This window comes from Onychomys torridus, chromosome 3, assembly GCF_903995425.1.
Source record: "Onychomys torridus chromosome 3, mOncTor1.1, whole genome shotgun sequence".
NCBI lineage: Eukaryota > Metazoa > Chordata > Mammalia > Rodentia > Cricetidae > Onychomys > Onychomys torridus.
In genome coordinates, this window is record NC_050445.1 from 46027901 (window position 1) to 46037087 (window position 9187).

Here is a 9187-nt window from a genome sequence, read left to right on the forward strand (position 1 = left end):
CCTTGAAACCATTCTGGATGTCGGATCATCTGGGTCATTGTGTCATTGGAGACCTTTCAGGTGGTCTTGGCTGATCAAACCTGATGTTTCTTAATCTGGAACAAATCCATAGCCTCTGGCTTTCTGTGGAAACAAAAGCAGAGACTCCTTTCCAAAGCAACATATCCTTATATCCAAATTTTGAAGTCAAGGTACCTTTAAAATTTACATACTTGTTTAACTCAACAGCTTTTACGATTAAATGTTTTTCTGCAGTTAAAAATCCCAAAGACAAGACAAACCAGATTTTCTGTGCAATATCCATCTTTGTAAGACTGAAACGCTGCTGTGGCTGCTGACTCCGCCTACCTCTGCTTCCCAACGTGGCGGCAGTTACAGTACCGCCAGCTCTGAGTCTGGAGCCATGTGTACCATCAACTATCAGAAGCAGTTCTATCAAAGTAGTGCATAGCCGAGAAACTTTTTTTTTTTTTTTTAACTCACAAAGGCTAAATCCACCATGCAGCAGAGCAAAGTGTTGCTTATAGATTCCTCATTCCTGCCACACTGCAGGTCAGACGCACACTCCAGGAACCCACCATAGTAGCTGAAACCGGCAGGCTGCCGCTAACTTGAGAGAGACAATTAGGAAGCTGTTTTTAGCTCCGTCTTAGAATCTTTTATCTCAGGTTTTAGGTGGAAACTCTTGCCCCACGTTGGGCGCCATTTGTAGTTAGAGTTTCCCTGCCTGGCCCAGTCAGGACAAATCTCTCTTACCCGCCAGTCCCATAGTCGCTCAGACCCAAACAAGAAAGCACATGGAAACTTACATTGTTTACAAACTGTATGGCTGTGGCAGGCTTCTTGTTATCTACTTTTTCTATCTTAAATTAACCCATTTCTGCTTATCTATACTTTACCACATGGCTTGTGGCTTACCGGTGTCTTTACATGTTGCTTTTTATGGCGGCGGCTGGCGGTGTCTCCCACCAGTCTTCTACTTCCCAGAATTCTCTTCTCTCTTGTCCCGCCTATACTTCCTTGCCTGGCCACTGGCCAATCAGAACTTTATTTACACAGAGCGATATCCATAGCAAGAAAGCCCTTGAGAGACTGACTGGCCTCAAAGGCTGAAGGTGAGGAACCCTACTTCATAAATACAAGGAAATGCACATCACACTGATGTATGTGTACACATGAGTATCTGTATGCTCATATGGGTGCTCCTGTATGGTAATCATTTTCTAGTTAGCTACTTTCCATCTCAGTGTTCTTCCTTTCAGATTTTCATAGCAATTCACTAGCATTACAATGTTGGCCTTGGCATTGTGCCCTAGAAAGAGACAACAAAGTGATTGAATTCTCAAGTAATTCAAAACCACAAAAATTTTCCTTGGGGGCTGCACAGAGAAGGCTATTTCTCAAAGTCTTTTGCTTCAATCATTATGTAATGGTTGATTGTCTTTTGTTGCTGTGTTCTTTGCTTATAAATTGTGGATAACTTTCCCTAAGCAACAACACACTTCTTACATTTTAACATGTTATTGATTTCTATGCACCTAATTCTAAGATAGAGAAGAATTTACTTTCATATTCATTTTAACACTTCATTTAGGAGGCAGATGTCTTTCCCTGCTTGGAATAGAACCTAAGGGAAAATCTTATAAAATATTGTAATGATTTAATGTCATAGAACCACTGGACAACTCATTTTTGTGAAGAAATTTGCAATCACAACAGGATGCCATTAAGTCTTATACCCAGTGTCTAGCAATAAACTGTTCTGCGCCACTTCTGACATTTTTTTCTCCTAAAATCATTGATTTTTAAGGAATTAAAAAGCAGGATATGGCTTGTAGCCACATGCTGAAGGCACAAGGGCAAGTCCATCCTCTTTGGTCAGACCTAATGGAGTTATGCTTGAGTGTGTAAATAAATGGTTTACTGATTATGTGTCAACAATATGCAGAAAGACAGATTGACTGACATGTATTCCTTTAAGTGTGGTTATTATGCAGTTCCAAGTAGCTGGTTGGATTTTCTTTGTCATTGCCCCTACTTCCAGATTCCATTTCTGTGCTATAAATATCAGAAGTGTGCTGAGATCAATTCTACCGACCCATTTCCTGGGTAGTAAGCCAGAGTGAGGTAGGCCCATATGAATAGTCTTGGTTACAGAAATTCAAGTAGAAATGTCAGGTGTGTCTATTATGATGAATCCACATGAGTCTATTTAATAAGTAATAGGGATTTATTAAGATATAAATTGAGGAAATACACTCACAAATTACAGAATACACAAATAGACAGCTGAAGCTGTCCTCTGATCTGACCTGGAACAAATCCACCTAGCTGGCAGGAGCAGGGAGAAGGGGCATGTGACCCTTCTCCCTCTCCTTACAATGGCAGGAAGCACCACCTCCTTTAGGCTCCACAGCCAAGGTCATGGGTGGAACAAATACCACTAGATGTGTCCTCTAGACTTGAACAGGAAAAAAAGTCTATGTAATTCCCCAGTCCTTTCTCCCCCACCACTACTGCCTTGTATTGTGATATCAGTTCTTCCCTTAACCAAGAACTTTGAGTGACTCTGACATGTCCTACTATGAGCATAAAATGTTACTGAAACAAACCTATAATGCAGTGCTATAATTCGTGTTAATGTCACTACCACAGCATAACCTTGTTTATATGACTAATATGTAGTACAATGCTTCCTTGCTGGTACTGGGAGAAAAGAAATGTTGATTGTAACAATATTTTTATAAAGCAGAACCCTTCACTGTAAAATTAATAATTAGAATTAATAATTTATAATTTATACATATACTTTCTGCTATTAACACTCCTATTATTTTCTGATACTGTGGCTGGATCAAAATGTAATTTAATTCAGCTTGTGTGTACAGATATTATCTAAGTCATTTGTTTTCTTACCACTATAGCTTATAGAAATTAGGAATGATTATACCAAGTCTGCACTGGCCATCTTTTGTAGCCAAGCAAGACTTACAGGGGTGGGACTAGGTTATATTCTGTTGGCTAAGGAGGTCCTGTGGAGATCCCTTAACAACCCAGGCTGATGCTACGACAGAAAACTGACACCACTACCCTGCTGTTGAGGGCAACTTGGACTCTGCTCATTGAACACAGGGAGGTCTAGCTGAACTGGTTTTAGAGCCTTCATCCCTACATTCTAGTCTCCTTGGAGCTACTCTGCAGGCTACAGAAAGAGAAACCTAGACACCAACCCAGCTACAAAACTTTCAACCTATAATCTGTCCTGCCTACAAGATGGTGGTGCAGAACATGTGGGAGTGGCCATCTAATGCTTGGTTTAACTTGCTGCCTATGCCACATGAGGAAGCCCACACTGCTTGGATGGCCAGGAACCAGAGACTGGATAGCCCAGAGACCTAGAGAAGAATCAAACACAACTGGAAAAAAAAATCAAAGAAATGATTTCTAATGATATTCTGCTAACTCATAGATGAATACCTTGTCCATTGACCAGAAAGGCTCCCTCCAGCAGCAGATGGGGATAGGTGCAGAGACCCACAACCAGAAATTATGTGGAGAGAAAGTCGAAATTGGAGGCTTCCATCAGGTCTCTCCCTTCAGAGATCGGGAACCCTGTGAAAGATGGGGAGAAAAGATTATAGGAGTCAGAGGGGATGGAGGACACCAGGAGAACATGGCCCCCCAAATCAGCTAAGCAAGGCTCACATGGGCTCACAGAACCTGAAAGGGTAAGCAGAGGTACTGAATCGGTCTGCATCAGGTCCTCTGTATATATGCTCTGACCATTAGCTTGGTGTTCTTATGTGACTCCAAACAGCGGGAGCAGGTGTATCTCTGACTTTTTTGCCTGTTCTTGGGACTCTTCTCCTATTGAGTTTTCTTGTCTAGCCTCAATATGTGAGCTTTCGCCTTGTCTTATTGTATCTTTGTGTGTGTGTGTGTGTGTGTGTGTGTGTGTGTGTGTGTGTGTGTGTGTGTGTGTGTGTGTGTGTGTGTGTGTGTGTGTGTGTGTGTGTGTGTGTGTGATGTTTGGCTGTCATCTCTTAGAGACCTGCTCTTTTCTGAAGAGAAAATGGAAGGAGAGTGTATTTGGGGGCCAGAGGAGATGGGGGGCTCAAATAGGAGGAATGGAGGGAGGGGAAACTGTGGTTGGGATGTATTGTATGAGAGATGATTCTATTTTCAACAAAAGAGAAAAGAAAAAGCAATTAGGAATGATGACTGTTTACAACAGGGTAAGCTTCTTGTGTGATATATTTAAATATATCCCAGAATTCATCAGATCTTTGAGGGCACATACAATCAAGCAATGATGTTTACATAGCCTTGTATCTGGGAATGTAACATAAGGTAATATGAATTGACATTGTGTACCTAAGCTGGTCCTTCTACTTCATTCCTTGACGGTGATGAAATATGGAGCTATGTAGTATTTCTGTAGTTTCTGGATAGAAGTCTCACCTACATTTCAAGGGGAATTCTTTTAAATTTACATTTCATTTGCATTGAAAAAAATCTTTACATTTCAAACACTCTAACATCAACAGGGACCAGATCGCAGTCATTTGCACAGCTTGAATAATCCCTCTTCCAAATCTCAGATGAGAAGGGATTTGTCTTTCTGCTCACAGGAAGCTCCAGATCTTTAAAAGTACCAGCTTGTTATGCTGAACAAATCACTGAGTATTCTTTACCATCAATATCCTCAACAGGAAGTGTGCTTGTAGGTATTTAACTCAAGGATTCTGTGCTACTTAATTGCTCAAAATTACTTAATTAAATAGATACAAAAATAGATGGGTAGAAGTCAAGTATGAGTTTAGATAAAAATAATATTGATAAAAAGTTATCTTCTAAATGGGCAACTGATGCAAGGATACAAAACATTATCAATAAAGTATTTTTCTTTTTTAAAATTTTATTTATTTTCCCTTTTATTAAAGATAGATTCTTTTCTCATACAATTATAACCCGAATTCCGTTTCCCCTCCCTCTACTATTCCAAGTTCCCCCCTGCCTTCTTCCCCATCAGATCTACTCCCTTTCTACGTCTCATTAGAAAAGAACAAGGCTCTAGGAGAAAACAACAAAACATAACAAAATAAAATATAATACAATAAAATGAATACCATCATATTGATGTTGGATAAGACAAGCCAACAGAAGAATAAAAGAGCCCTGAGAGAAGGCACAACAATCAGAGATCCACTTGTTTACACGTTCAGGAATCCCATAAAAGCACAAAACTGAAAGCTATAGTATATATGCAGGGAGGGAACCGGTGCAGACTCATGTAGGCCCTGTGCATGCTGCTTCCATCTCTGCAAGTTCATATGGGCTTTGCTTAGTTGAACAAATACAATATTTAAAAGCTGTGTGTGTGTGTGTGTGTGTGTGTGTGTGTGTGTGTGTGTGTGTGTGTGTGTGACTATTTATACTGGTGCATATTTGTGCAGGTGAATGTGAAGGCCTGAGGTCAACCTTAGGTGCTATTCCTCAGGTACTATCCATTTTAACTTGTTGTTTTATTGGTTGTTTTTAGGCAGAGTCTCACTATGTAGGCCTGACTGGTCTAGAACTCATTATATAGACCAAGACAGCCCTAATCTCGTACAGATCCTCCTGCCTCTCTCTCTCAGTACTTAGATTAATAGTTTGTGACACTCAACCTGTTTTTGCTTTTGTTTCATATAAATTTGGTCACTGAGTGGTCTGAACTTCATTGACTGAGCTAGGAGAGCTGTACAGTGAGCCCTAGGGATCCTTTTGTCTCCACATTCTGGGGATGGAATAATTAGTGTGTGCCACTATGCATAACATTTTAGGTGGGTACTAGAGATCAAATTCATGACCTTACACTTGTATGGTTGTGGGGAGCTAGATCAGCCAAGATTTGCTTAGAGTCTCTGATTAAAGAAAACTTGTTATGACAGCCTGTGTTGACTACCCAAGGGAAGCCTTACTCTCTATAAGGAGGGGATGGGGATGGGATGGAGGTAGGTGAGGGCAGTGGGAGAAGAAGAGGGAGGAGGAACAGTGGTTTGTATGTAAAAGGAAAGGAATTTTTTAAATAAAGAATTATAATTTTTTTTTTTAAAAAAGAATACAAATAAAAGAAAGGAAAGGGGGAGGGTGCCTGAGCTGGCTTACCCTGGTAATCAGATTGGTGAATGCCCTGTCATCACAGAGCCTTCATCCAGTAACTGATGGAAGCAGAGGCAGAGATCCACAGCCAACCACCAGGATGAGCACCAGGAGTCCAGTCGAAGAGAAGGAAGAAGGATTCTAGGAGCAAGTGACATCAAGATTATGATGGGGAAACCTACAGAGACAAACAAACCAAGCCAGTGGGAACTCATGAACTTTAGGCCAACAGCTGTGGAGCCTCCATGGGACTGGACTAGGCCCTCTGCTCAAGGGAAACAGTTGTGTAGCTTGATCTGCTTAAGGGTCCTGTAGCTGGAGTTTTCTTCAGTCCCACCTGGGCCTGCAGCCGCTCAGATGCAAATAAACATACAGAGGCTTATATTAATTAAAACTGTGTGGCCTAATGGCTCAGGCTTCTTGCTAGCTAGATCTTACATCTTAAAGTAGCCCATAATTCTTATTTATGTTTACCCACATGGCTTGGTAACATTTCCTAGTTCTGTCTTCATATTTTGCTTCCTCTGTGGCTGGCTGGCACCTCCTGACTCAGCCTTCCTGTTCCCAGAATTCTCCTCTCTCTTTATCCCACCTACACTTCCTGTCTGGCTACTGGCCAATCAGCACTTTATTTATTAACCAACCAGAGCAACACATTCACAGCACACAGAGCAATATCCACAGCAGGGCCCCTTTGGTAGTAGGATCAGGATCCATCCCTGGTGCATGAGCTGGCTTTTTGGAGTCCATTTCCTATGGTGGGACACTTTGCACAGCCTTGATGCAGCAGGAGGGGCCTGGCCCTGCCTCAACTGAATGTACCAGGCTCTGCTGACTCCCCATGGAAAGCCTTACCTTTTCAGAGGAGAAGATGGGGGATGCATTGGCAGGAAAGGCTGAGGGGACAAGAGGAGGGAAGAAAGGGAGATCTGTGATTAGGATGTAAAATGAATAATAAAAAAAGACCCTTTCCTTAACAAGAGAGGATCAGGTGTTTCTGCTCCCTGCTTCATGGTATTCTGGGAAAAGCTTGCTCACAGAATGCTTAGACTTCCTAGAAAAGTGGGGTTCTGCATTAGGGAGATAACAGAGGATGCTTCTTTGTCTTTTAGGAGGAATTAGACAGCTATATTTAGACTTCACCTTCCTACACCCACCACTCATGGAGGAGGCTGCTAGCAGAATATCCATTCATCCTTGGGCTCCTGGGGCATATTTTTTTGCAACACAATGGATAGATGTTAAAGACTTTTCACCCTAAAGTAGCACAAGGGTTTATTTAACCTGTGTAGCCGAGGGTATTGTTATCACTGGAATGTCTAACACTTACAATCATTACTACAAATCAGATCTCCAAGGAGTAGTTCTCTACCCAGACCTCAACTCCAACCCCAGCCTTCCCAGTTCTCTCAGAATCCCGAAGCATTTTATCACTGTGACTGGTTTTAATATTCTTATAATTTTAGACGCAATTGGCAATTTACTGTTATTTGTGAAATTGATCTGCAGCTATTAAACTATTTTCATCTCTAAAAAGGGACATAATCCAGCCAGATAATGACTAGTGATTAAATTGCTACCACTTTTTCAATGTTTTATTCATGTTGCTTGTTGCTGTTCCAAACTGTGTATCCCTCCTCTGGACACAGACACCCACCCCCATGTTTGACATCTGCATCACTTGGTTTTAATTTTAGGTTGTCTTTGTGATGTGCTGTAAAATGAAGAGCATTTTTTAAAATTTTCAATTAAAATTGATAATTATGTATTTTAATGTCTTTTTAAGACAGTATTTTAGGTAGTCTTGTTATTAACTTGTTTGAATCTGGAATCAACCAAGAGGGGAAACCTCCAGGAAACTCTGCCACATTTCCTAGAAATTGTGCCAAGTGGAGAAGGCCTTCTGCACAGTGTGAGTGGACCTTCTGCAGCTGGCCCCAGCACAAAGAGGTTTCAAAATGAACACCTTCGCTTTTTGTCTCCTTGCTTTCACCTCTTGATGTTTGGCATGGCATATCTAACCATTGGCTGTCACTGCCACTACTGCCTATTGGTATTGGAGCCCAGCTTCTTCAGCCTTCTAGTGCCTTCCAATATGGGGTGAAGACTAGGAGCCCTCTGCAATCATAAGTGCCTGAGTGCCATACTTCGGCTACTGAAGCATACATCCTTCTGGGCTGGGAAAGTATTTTTTTGTCAGCCTTTCCTTTATGAAGACAGCTATTATTGGACTCCCCAGCCTGTACCATGTAGGCCAATCCAATGTATACTCTTTTAACATATATATTCATTCGAACAGTTCAATTCCTCTAAAGAACCCTGACTAATATTGGTACTCTTTAATAACAGTTGTAAAGTTCTAGAATTGTAATAACCCCTGGACAGTTCATAATAGGAAGTCTAAAAGTGATTGTGGTCTTTTATGCATCCAGAGATTTTTTTTTTTTTAATTAAAAGCAGGAATTTTGCCCTCAATCTCTGTCAATCTAACACTCAGGAGGATGTGGTCTCATTCTTCAGCAAGTAATGGTCCTGAAAGAAAATGGAAGATGCAAAGTGCTAGAGAGGTCCCCAGAAATCCACAAAGATGCCTCCACTGTAGACTACTGGCAGTGGTTGAGAAAAAGCCCAAACTGACCTACTCTGGTGATCGAATGGCCAAACACCCTAACTGTCGTGCTAGAAATGTCATCCAATGACTGAGGGAAGCTGATGAAAAGATCTATGGCCAGGCCCCAAGTGGAGCTCCAGGAGTCCAATTGGTGAGAAAGAGGAAGAGGGATTGTATGAGCGAGAATTGTTGAGACCAAGATTGGAAAAGCACAGGGACAAATAGCCAAACTAATGGAAACACATGAACTATGAACCAATAGCTGAGGAGCCCCCAACTGGATCAGGCTCTCTGGATAAGTGAGACAGTTGAACAGCTTGAACTGTTTGGGAGGCACCCAGGCAGTGGGACCCAGACCTGTCCTTAATGCATGAGCCGGCTGTTTGGAACCTGGGGCTTATGCAGGGACACTTCACTCAACCTTGGAGGAGG